We start from the raw sequence: 13,015 nt of genomic DNA, 5'->3' as shown, positions 1-13,015 counted from the left end.
AGTGATGGCAAATGGACAGGAGGGACATTTTTATAATGAGATAAATGTTCCATATATCAATTATGGTAGTGCCTATACAACATTATAAAATTGTCACAACTCATCAACTGTGTACTTAAAATGGAAAAGTTTGATTTTATGTAAATTATACCTCATTAAATTTGGGAAACTGTTGACAGACTATCCAGGTTATTTTATGATTTTTTGCTTTTATATAAAATCCTTAATTTTCCAGTAATTAGATTGTCAATGACAAACCTTATCAACTTATACATTAGAAGAATGAGTTCCACGTTTTTCAGGATAGAATGCAGATAAGCATCAGAGGCCATTAGAAAATCAGAAATGCAAATACATTAATAGAAATTAAGATGAGACAATTTTCCATTAATAAAACTGAGTTTGAACTTTCAAATGCAGAAAATGTACTGATAAAATTTCAAAGCTTCTTGGATCATTTCCTTTTTTTCTTAGGAACTTAAATTCCTGGCCCAAGCCATGAGTACCAATGGATCCTAGGACAGTTGCACAAAGAATTTAACATTAGAACCAAATAATCATTTTCTTCAAAGTTCTTCCTAAGGATGGTATAAGCATGGATAGGCTAACTGTAAATTAAACTGTGCTGATCCCTCAATGAAAGGAATATCAACAAAGGTACCCCTCATTCTATATAATATCTTCATTTATAAAATGATCCAAGGGTATAGTTTTGATATAGGAGAGTTAACTTTGTCAAATGCTGTATGCGAAAACATCAAAGGGATTTTTTCTTAATTATGATGATGATGATAACTGTAAATGTTACACACATGTCCTGCTTTGCATAAGTTAATAGAAAGTTCAATTTCCCTCCATTCCTTCAAATAAGGCACAGAGCAACTTTAATTTAATTCATCCTTCTGCAGAGTTATCTGAACAACTAGGAGCAATTAATTTGTAAGTTATTTACAAGTGCTCACTGAAGCACATACACTGCTGATTTATGTGGCAGCTAAAGGGCTACGAAGAAGACAATGCTCACTAATCACAGGCACCTGGGACATTATCACCACAAAGTAAGTGACATCTGAGTGTCTTAAAACTGTCACAGAAGGGTTTATACTCATTAGTGGCAGCTAACAGTCTTTTTCAGAACCCTAAGCACCAATGGCTAAAAGCATTTATTCCATCCAGGGGTAAAGCATAACATAAATATTAGTATCAATTAAATTATCCTGTGTCACCCATCTAAGTATTATCTTCAGCTCATCCTTTAACCCCCATATCTGATCAAAGGCCACATCTTGGGAATCTTACCTCGTGCATGTCTCTTAACTCTACCCTTCTTCTCTTCTATTCTGGACTATTATAATGACTTCACCTGTAACCACCCTGCCCTTAACCTATCCTCACTCTACCTATTTCACTGAAAACAAATCTGATCATATCACGCACCACTTAATCCTCTCCTCTCCCTCTCGATGCTTTCAGGTTGAGGTTGGAATATTTCGATGCAATAAATAAGAATTCAGTTGATCTGGCCTTTCTCCACCTTTCCAGTCTAATTTCCCATCAACTTTCCTCTTGTCTCCATTGTTGTATGTACATACAAGGGTGTTACTATTCAGAAGCTCTAAAGCACTTTCCAGAACATAGCATTCTATGTCATGTCTGCAATATTTGCTGACCCGTGCTTTTTGCTGTGTCTTCTATGTAAACTCATAAAATGCTTTTATACTCACCTAGTGTTACTTTCCCTTGAAGCTTTCATTGGCCCAATAACATATCAATTATTTACACTCTTCTCTATGTTGTTCTTCCTATGTTACTAAAAAAAAAGTCTTATTTTTAAATCAATTACCTACAAATCATTTATTTATCTGCTTTTTACTACTTGTATATTATATCTTTTTTCTTATTTAGGAAGCATAGCTTATCTTTACAAACCTGGTGGCTGTTGCAGAGTAGATGCTTAATATACATTGCAATGGACAACTGTGGAGAAAATTCTGTATTAGTGGAAAGTTAGACTAGGTGGTTTCTAATGTCCTTTTCCAACTGAAAGCCTTTTATATCACTTTCTTCTTTATAATATCATTTCAGAGCCACAATCTGAAAAATCCAGTTCCTTTCTAGTTTGAGTCTCTTTGTTAGAAAATTTCTGTCCATTATAAAATACAACTACTTATTCATAAAGCAGAGCAAATACAACATTCTCTTCTAATTTATAACAGCATATAAATATCGTATAATGTTATTCTTTCCCAATACTTCTAAATCTCTTAGGGCATTTATGATACAAACACAAATATTAATTTAAGTTCACTTAATTTCCTTGTATTTACTCTTAATCTTATGTATTAACAAATTCAATAAATTGTACAAAACACAGAGAACTCACTCTGTTGTAAATCTATATGTTGTCACTCTTTAGTTCAGCAATATTACTTGCATCAATTTCTTTTTGGAAAAGGCACATTTTCAATGATTTTTAACTGAAGTATTAAAAGGTTAAACATACACACTCACTATGTGCTGCGTGGATCTTAATAATACATTTTGGAAAAACTGAGTCATCCAGTTTTCTGTGTTGATAACAATCTGAGTATTCTTACCCCCATAAAAGCCATCAAAAAGACATGAAGCTAAAAAATATTTCAGTACCTCTTTTATTCTCTGAGATAAATGTTCAGAGTTACATTTAAATAGGTTGATTTTTCATGACTCTACCACTCCATCAAATCAATACTTTATTCACATTGATATTTATGATTCTTTTCTAACTCCACTGTACATAAATAAAGTTTATAGGTACTGTCAAATGTTGTACATGAGATGCTTAAAAACAGAATCTTACCCTTGGAAATATAAGTAGGAGCTATATCAAGATGTTCTGAAACCAACAAGAAATATAAACACAGACTGTTGTATTTTAAAATATCTAGGTTTTCAAAGGCTGCAGGGATCAGTTATATTCTAATGATTAAATGGCAGATTCACACAAATGGTCTATTCCAAAACCACCTACTCCACCTGTGCCTTCGTTCCTTCCTCTGAGAACTTTTCATGGATGCTTTCCTTTCTCTTGGATCACTTTATTTTTCTCTCGTGTCAGTTAATCTCTCCCTCACTACTAGAAGTTTTACCTTCCCTGCACATATGAGTTTCTCCTCTTAAAATGGTCTACCTGTGACCTGGTTAAGTAGCCATTCTCTTTCCTTTCTTTTATTGTCAAAGAATGGGAAAAAAAATTCTTCTCATGTTCTTCTTTTTCCTTTGACTCTCACTTTAACTTCTTGAAAAGTGAGTTCATATCCAATATCTATGAAGACTTTTCTTAGCCCTCACTGTCCTCAGATACTCTGTTGAATCTCCTATGTTGAAACTATAATTCCCATTCTCTTTTCCTTTGTGGAAATTCTTTCTTCTCTAAATTGCATGCAGCTGTATTCTTTTGGTTTTCTTCTCATGGGATCTAAATGTTGGGCAGGCATAGAATTCTGACTACCTAGATCCAATTCTTACTCCATCATCAGCTGCTGCATGACCTAGCACAAATTACCTCGCCTCTGCATGCTTCAGTTTCTTCATTTAGGTCAAGGTCTTATCTTTAGAGCAGGTAATCTGTCAGTCACTGCCACTAAAAATTTTTTAAAATCTCATTAAACTAATGGGTCTCTTCAAATTAAGCCAAATCCAATAGAAAATTCCCATTCAATAAAGTTAAATATATAGCTATTTTTGAAAATCAATATTATATCATAAGCAGTGGGCTTCATTGCATCTTACAAAGTTTTTGACTAACAAATAGAATAATGTATGTTAAACTAAAATATAATAAATAGGCATGTTTTTATGCAATACTTAACAAATATTTGAACATCCATTAAGTACTGGAAACAGCACCAGTTACCTGAATATACAATAGTGAGTAAAACATGTCATATAATAGACATTAACATAGTAACATTTGCAGAATGAATAGATTCATTCATTCTTCAATTTAACTGGTTCCACTAGAAGTTAAGCATTCAAAACTTTCATTTTAAGATTGTAAATATTCATCTTATTTGTTTTAATTTATTTTGTTTTTGTTTTAAGGAGAGAGTCTGGCTCTGTTGTTGAGGCTGCAGTGCAGTGGCATGATCATAACTCACAGCAGCCTTGAACTCCTGTACGCAAGCGATCTTCCCACCTCAACCTCTTGAGTATTTATGCAAAATAAGGTCCACAATTTCCTGTTGCAATGCAGAAATCCTTTCAAATCCCTAAAGTTAATAGTTTTAAAGTTTGAAATTCACCTTGGTTAATATTTTATAGCATTTTATCCATTTGTCCCAGAGTCTCTGAAATTATGTTATCAGCATATGAAGAATATGAAGACTTTTATTTATTTATTTATTTATTTATTTATTTATTTATTTAATTTTATTTTTGTTGAGATAGGATCTCCCTTTGTCATCCAGGCTGGAGTGCAGTGATGCATTCATAGCTTACTGTAACTTGGAACTCCCGGGCTCAAGTGATCCTCCCACCTCAGCCTCTGGAGTAGCTGGGACTACAGTTGTGCACCACCACACTTACCTAATTGTAAAAATGTTTGTGTAGAGATAGAATCAAATCGTGTTGCCGAGGCTGGTCTCAAATTCCTAATCTCGAGCAATCCTCCCACCTCAGCCTCCCAAAGTGCTATGATTACAGGTGCGAGACACTGCACCTGACCTGAAGACTTATTTATAATGTAAGTTCAACTCTAAAATGAGTAGTTTCAGTTTAGAGAAATATATATTGACCTGAAGTCATACTGAAACTGAATATCTTGTATCATACACTTTCCTGATAATAACTTTTGGGGAGGAAAAGATTCTTAGCATTACAAGCATTTAGCATAAGAAATAGTAATATGTTCACTATTAGTGCTACTACTGAAAATGTGTACAAATGTGAAAACAGGAAGTTCAGCTTGGAGTGAGGGGAATCATGGTTTTCCAGCCTCAGAAGCTAACAGAAGAAAAGAAAACCAAATCTATCATGTGAGCTAATCTGTAATGTTTATTGTGTATAGTAATTTTGGTAACAATATGAATCTACATTTTAATAGAATGAGCTCTGGGAAATACATTGCAGTAAATGCTGTTGCTTTTGTAAAATTACCCCATTCTTTTTATGTAAAGACATACCTTCTTGTCTGTTACTTTAATATCAGTTCAAAATTATTAATCTGCTTAAAATTGCCTGCTGGTTGGCACATTAGAATGTTCTATATAATTTATAACATAATTTTCCTTTTCCTTTGTATTTTCTACATTTAGCATTACTGAGAGAATTCATTACCTTTCTGACACAATTGCATTATGACTTCTGATAAATATAAGGGCATCAGGCAAGATTGCTCTTGTGTTAATATGAAAGTGTTTTATTTTATTTGACTTTATTTATCATATTATTAATATTTCTTTTGAGCAACGAGTATTTCTGCTCTTTTCTGAGCCTGTTAACTCAATACTTTACTCTTAAGTAGGACAAACCTCTCAGATACAGCCTCTCTGCTTTTTATTTTACTTCACCTCAGTCTCCTCCTCTTTCCTATCTTTCCCTGGACGAGTGGATTCAGGGGTGCACATTAACTTAACCAAAAAAAGAGCAATCTCAGTGACAAAATGCAATTAAAATGAACAAGGTAGATCAATTCCATTTCCTCTCTCTTTTCCATATGTCAAGATAATCTACATGGAGGATATTGCCTAAGATTGCTATTTTTACTTTCAAAACACATACAAAACATCCCTTAATAGATTTTCTATAAAGATTTACTCTTGATTTATCCTGTAAAAGGGAAGTCTGATTTCCCTTTGCCTACAAAGCACAAAATCCTCAGCCTCAGGAACACAGGCCAGAGCAGAAGCCTTCAAACTTTTGGTTGGAAAAATAATCACGTGGGTGTAAGGAAAATGACTGTACTTCAGTCAGGAGTAGGCAGAGGTAGACATCTCGAACAGTATGACAGAGGGTTTGGAGCTCAGGTTCACAAATCTGTGCACTAATCACATTTATGTAGCCGTGTTAATGTAACCTGTTTGTGTGAGTTCATATCCGGCTTTGAGCCACTGTTGTCTGTGAAAAATATAACTGCGCGGCTGACTCTGTAGGAGAGAGTGGGGAGAGAATAGAGCCATGTCTCAACTGCCTATGGTCCCTCGAGTGTTCTTTCAGTTACCTGCCACCTGTCTACTAGCTTCCCTCCGACCCCAGCTCAGGTTGGAACGTAACAGTCAGTTTCTTGTGAAAGGTTCACATTCTTCAGAGATACCCTCAAAGACACTGATTTCGTGAAGTTGAGTGGCTTCAGGAATCTGTATTTTAAAAAGTATTTCATGTGATTTTGGTGCAGATAATTCAAGGACCATGGTTTGAGAAATTTTAGCCTGCATTTCAGTTTCCTGCAAACAATTTCTTTAAAAAGGATCCAAACTGTCATTATTCAAATAAAAATGTTAAAGTCTAAACCTTAAGGTTATAAAATTATGGGAGGAAACAGTGGCAGGCTACTCATTATGTCTTTTCTGGAGCTGATAGTTGACTCAACACCCTAGGGATGTGTACAGATCAGAGTCAGTATTTCGTGAGCCTTTTGTCACAGTCTACCAATTTAGGGCAAGTGGAATAAATGCTATGAAAGGCTCAATCATGCTGGAGGATGAGAACATAGTAGGAGCCCGATTTCTACCAGCTTTCCCAGAGTGATTCTGGTGGGACACAATGTTTGATGAGTATTTTAAGAACAGATTATAAATCAGGTAGAAAGTCTTTCTTAATTCCATAGGCAATGGAATAATGTTGAAAATTCAGCCACAGAATTTCCCTACTTTCACACAAGCATCCAGAGTAAGAGAAGTCTGTGACTAGAATAAAACCATAACCAATGTTCAGAACTAGTTGAGTGATCATAATTTTTAAATAATTTCTCCATATTTGACTAAGATATTTAAAGAGATTATCTGTGTTAAGCATATATGATGCCATCATATTTTCTTTTATATAAATGAAATTGCTAAGATCAAATTATCAAATGCATTAGCCATTGAAGGAAGGTCAAGATCTGCCTTCCCTATCTCTTTTATTCTTCTTCCCCTGATGAGGCACATACAAATGACAAGGGAGAGGCCAGTGCGGTGGCTCACGCCTGTAATCCCAGCACTTTGGGAGGCCGAGGCGGACAGATCACCAGGCCAGGAGATTCAGACCATCCTGGCTAACATGGTGAAACTCTGTCTCTACTAAAAATACAAAAATTAGCTTGGCGTGGTGGCAGGTGCCTGTAGTCCCAGCTACTTGGGAGGCTGAGGCAGGAGAACTGCTTGAACCCGGGAGGTGGAGTTTGCAGGGAGCCGAAATCACGCCACTGCACTGCAGCCTCGGTGACAGAGCAAAACTCTGTCTCAGAAAACAAAAAACAAAAAACAAAACAAAGACAAAGGAGAAAGAAACACAGTTAAATACCAGATACTGGCTAATATTTATAAAATATGTTAGGAATTCTAACACTGAGAGTGAGGTAAGCCTTGACAAAATACAAAAATTTCAAAAAGGCATTTATAAAATGTATTATGTGCAAAGTGAGTTTTGGTGAAGGCATGACCCCGATATTTGAGGCAGATGACCAATGTGCACACATGATGATGAGAAATAAAATACTGCTTCTATTTTACCTAAAGTTATAGTTCAGGCTAACAACATTTTTTTTAAAAATTAATAGTTACTTGTCTAGCACTGTTCGCATTGCCAAAGATACAAAGATCATCAAACATAATTCTTAGTGTTGGAGACTAGTCAAAGAGTCTGAACAAATTCTAATATTTATTTAAAATCTTCTTTATGTTGTCCCCAGTTTAAAATGATGAGACTAACAGAGTGGCATTCTTTGCGTAGGCTTTTACACCACAAATAATGATAAAATAACAAGAAATAGTTAAACAGAAATAGGATTTTATTATAGGAAAAATCATGGATGGATAACATAAATCCAATATCCTAGGCCAAAGAATAAATTTGTATCATATGGAGAAAATTCAGAGATAACCTCAGTGAATTAATGTTTCAAAATTATAGAATATAAGAAAAATACTAGAATTTTAGAACTAAGAAACTGTTTTCCTGGCTTTTAAAAGAGTAAAATAAAGTTATTATGTACATGAGAGAAAATGGGCCTTGAAAAACAGTGGTCTTCTTCCTTAGAAAGAGAATCAATGTGGGCCAGGCATGGTGGCTCACGCCTGTAATCTCAGCACTTTGGGAGACCAAGTCAGGCGGATCACGAGATCAGGAGATCGAGACCATCCTGGCTAACACAGTGAAACCCCGTCTCTACTAAAAATACAAAAAATTAGCCAGGTGTAGTAGCGGGCGCCTGCAGTCCCAGCTACTCGGGAGGCTGAGGCAGGAGAATGATGTGAACCCGGGAGGCGGAGCTTGCAGTGAGCTGAGATCTTGCCACTGTGCTCCAGCCTGGGCGACAGAGCAAAAAAAAAAAAAAAAAAGAGAGAGAATCAGTGATGATGAACACGTATCATAGGTTATATATATGTTTGTTTTTTAAATTATTGATATGATTCTTGTACTCAGGGATTGAGAAATGCTACCTAGGTAATATATTTGAATTTCAACAAGACATTAATCTCTGAAAATATTTGTTAGGTGAACTAATAATTGACAAAAACTATGTATCTTAAAGTACTGGATAATGTTAAGTTTTCTCCTGAAGGAAAATTACTACTAGTAAACTGTGGACATTTAATTTTGTCTTCTGTTCACAAATCTAGGTCATTCTTCAGTAGGGGATAGCTCGTGAGGAATATTCACTGCTGAGAGAAATCTCAGTTTAAGGACGAACTGGAAATTTACCTAAAAGATTGTTCATGTGACTGCCAGGCAAAACGAGAAAGTTAAGAAGGGTAACCAAGAAAAAGAGCTGAGATCTGAGGTGCAGAATGAACAGATTAGGTATTCAATCTAGAGAGGCTAAGTATAAACAGAGAAAGAGTACGTTTTACTAACCAAAGACACTGAAAGAATAGAGTAAGATACATCTCAGTGTGATATTGTTTAGTCTTTATGTTAGTGCTGACTGCTTCTCCAGGTGGCTTTTAACACATGGACAAACATGTTGAACCAGCAACACTTCCTAACGGGTCAAAACTGAAGATGCCATCTTCCTTTACTGCAGAGGTGCCCTAGAATTTGGCAGTCATTCAGGGACTCCACAAGGTCACAGTCATAATATCATTGAGACATCGTCTCTTTTTTTTTTTACTGTGCTGTCACGTTCATTGACAGTGCAAAAACTACAGCGAGTAAAACTGCTGGGGACTTACCACAAATCAAGATAGTGGCAACAAATTGTATTTGTGGTCACTGCATTCTTCACTGTCATGTAACACACACACACACACACACACACAAATGCATTTTTTACTTATGAATGTCCTTGATAAAGCAATAAAATTGATTAATATTAAATCTTGACCCTTGAGTACATGCCATTTTAATATTCTGTAACAAAATGGGAAATTTTCAGAAAGCGCTTCTGCTGCACGCCAAAGTGTATTTGTCTCTACATAAAGCCATTGTGTGAATGTTTCAGTTGCTACCTGAACTAGTCCTTTTATTCTATTTCACTTAAAGTTTCAACAGACTCACAAACTATGGATATTGAAGCTTGGATGTTTTGCCAATATTTTCTGTAAGAAAATATAAACCAAATCTGTCACTTCAGAAAACTGATAGTATAATAATGGAATACAATTTAAGCTTTCAAACAAAAGTAAAATTTTGGAAAAATTTTATTGCCACCATGAATTTGAGAGCTTCCCAGGACTTGATGTTTCTGTTGGTATTTGTAGTAGTATTAAGAAATGTGGTTTTTTTGTGTGTTATATAAAAGAATATATCAAGCTTTAGTAAGATCTTAATTCAGTTACCAAAATTTCCAAATGACTTACGCATGCTATTACAAAATCAGCATGGGTAAAAGATTCATTCAACGTGTAAAATAGAAAGTAGTTTGTATAATAAACATAGGGTAGATATAAATCTCCCTTTCCTTTTGTCACATAAAAATAAATGCACACCCACTCATATACACATTGTTATGCAATATGCAAATTACAATAACCTACAATATCACATTATCCTACAGTTACTCTGCAGTTTCTAATGCCCCCATGATACTCATTGTCCCTGTTGCTTGAAGATTTTTTTCAAATAAACTATTTTTTAAAAGATTGTTTGCCAAATTTTGCTGATGTAATCACTCTGCTAGTATTCTCATAGCTTGCTTCTTACTGTGAGGTATTTTATTTCCTGCCTTCCTCTATTCTCGAAATAATCACAGTTCAAAATAAATTGGAGATGATTTACTCTTCTTGGCAGTTTCCCACATACTTACCATCCAGCAGGCATCCTGCCGTAGCTACTTCTTATCTTTCAGCAGGGTATTATCTTCACAGTTACATCTGAACTACTTAATAACTATGCACATAAAATTTACAGATTACTAATAAAATAAACCAACTGTTTGCATTTATGATGTTCTAATGTAAACAGCCTCAAAATACCCTAAACTCTGCTTAGAAGTTCCATGAAGAGGCGATCTAAAATTCAAGTGTTGGCCAGTGTGTCCTGATGTTTTTACTATCATTGTTCATACCGAATCATTTATGAAATTATTAGTGGCTCAATGCTTCATCCCACTATGACCTTGGAGATCTGATACCAGATCCAAATTACCTTTTATAAAAATAAAATTAAAATTTGAAGGACATTGGGTCCATTCTCATATCTCTAGGCAGGTAAATGTCTAATCTATTCATTGAAAAGCAATACTGAAAGTTCTCTAGGCATCACATGCCTAAATGTGCATTTCTAGTTTATCTGAAAAATCAATCATTCTAGCAATCAATCATATTCAACTTATAACTAAAAACATTATCAGAGAAATTTACTTCTCATTTTGTGTTATTCAGATGGAGCTCAACCGGTCAGCATTCTCACTTAACGGATATGCTTTAATATATTGTAGATAGTTAATTAGTCACTGTAGACCTTCCCTTATTTTTTTTCTTTTAATAAACAACTCTTGCTCCATTAACCTTTTCTCACATGGGCTTAATTCTATCCATTAAATTATTTTTGTTGCTTGTTGCTGTCCCCTTTTAGGTTTTTGTTCTGTCTTGTTTTCTAATGCTATTTCAAAATGTAAGGCAGATTATGGACTATGCAATATTTGAGCCAAGCCATTCACAGAGGTTGGATGCCAGCCAACACTTTAGGAGCAATTCAGTAACATTTTTTTTTTTTTTTTTTGCAATAGGATAATTGGCTTCCATTTGTATCACACTCAAAAAATTCTCTTTCTTGTAGGACTTTAAGAATGAGGTAAATCAAACCCCTATGCAGTGCCTGAAATAAAATGAAGGAAGAAAATAAGAATTGGGTTATGAGAAAATTTATCATCCTAATATTTATTTATTTTAATTTATTGTATTTGGTAGTATGTTTCAAAAAATTACTAAAGATAAATATATTTAATCCTGAGAGTGGTTGATTGGATATTATTCTTATGAAACGACAATCATAAACCCTAACACCACATCTCACCCCTTTCTGTACACCAGTTAATTTGATTCTCACTGATTGCTATCAAAGACCTGTTTGCTAGATGTCTACTATGTATAAAGCATTTAGTTGGAAGCATGACCAAAAAAAGCCCAAAATTTATTGGGAGAGATGAGAGACAAGAGCTTAATATAAGTCAGACACATAGAAGAATAAGCAATACTATGGAAGGACTGGCATAGGAATAATTCATTCTATCTTGGAAATTAGAAAATTATTACAAAGGAGATGACAGGTGAGCTGGGCCTTGAAGTATAAGATAAATTGGGTCTTAAAAAAACAGTAGGAGCAAAGAGATGGGAGAGTGGAAAGCCTGTTGTACATTGGGGAAAAGGAAAATCACTTAGGGATAGAATGTAGGACCAGAAAAATAAGTTTGATGTCATAATGTACATCTAATGTTTGACATAATGTATAAATATATAGATGTACCTGATACTAAAGAAATAGAGAAAAAAAGTGGTGTAAGATCTTGAGAGTTTTCAAGCCAGATTAAAAATCCTTGGATGGAATAATACAAATTGAGGGTAAATTTAAAAATTGTGAGAATAAAAACAGCATAATTAGATTTGTGTTATGAAAACTGCAGTGAAGTAGGGGAAAAGAAAGACAGTAGAATCAGGGTAAAGAATTACTAACTCATTAGAGGAGCCCAGATGAGATGTGACAAGCATACTAAATAGGACAGTAGCAAAGGGCATGGGTATTACATAACAGATGTGATAGATATCTTGTAGTAGAACAAATATGAATTGATGATCACAACAGATACTCTAAGTGATCCATCCATCTCTCCTCAGCACTTACCATTTCCCTACACTCTGGCCCAATTTCCAACTGCCAGCACCTCTGATTCTTTGTCACAGGGTACTCTGTGACCACCAGAGTCTGCTATGCCTTCTCAGGGGATAGGCCAGAAGCACTGGTGAAGGAATGGCCCTTGGGATCGTCCATCTCTCAAACAATAGATAATGAGAATATCTGGATCCTTGCTCCATTTTCCTTGTCCCCTGGATGGGATAATTCTCAAGTATGTAGAATTCACCTGCTTTCCTGAATTCTTCCATTGGGTTAAGCTTCAGGTGCCCACAGCTGTAGACACTTTTTATTGGCTTTCTTCCATTCATTATATTACTTATCTTCTCTCCAATTATGTTTCCTGGAATCACTTCCCAAGTATATTTTTGCACTCTAATTATTTTCCTAAAGATCTGCCTCTAGGAAACCAGAAATATTGATAGTTATACACTAGAAGTAGTCAGATAGATCCTCAGGGTGAGATACTAACAATGAACCAGTTTCTAAGCATGTATCACCACTGATTCTACTGAAGTGGTTAGAGAATTACTAATGCTCTCAC

Source organism: Rhinopithecus bieti, unplaced genomic scaffold, assembly GCF_001698545.2.
Source record: "Rhinopithecus bieti isolate Rb0 unplaced genomic scaffold, ASM169854v2 scaffold_12217, whole genome shotgun sequence".
Taxonomy (NCBI): Eukaryota; Metazoa; Chordata; class Mammalia; order Primates; family Cercopithecidae; genus Rhinopithecus; species Rhinopithecus bieti.
This window is presented reverse-complemented; position numbering follows the sequence as displayed.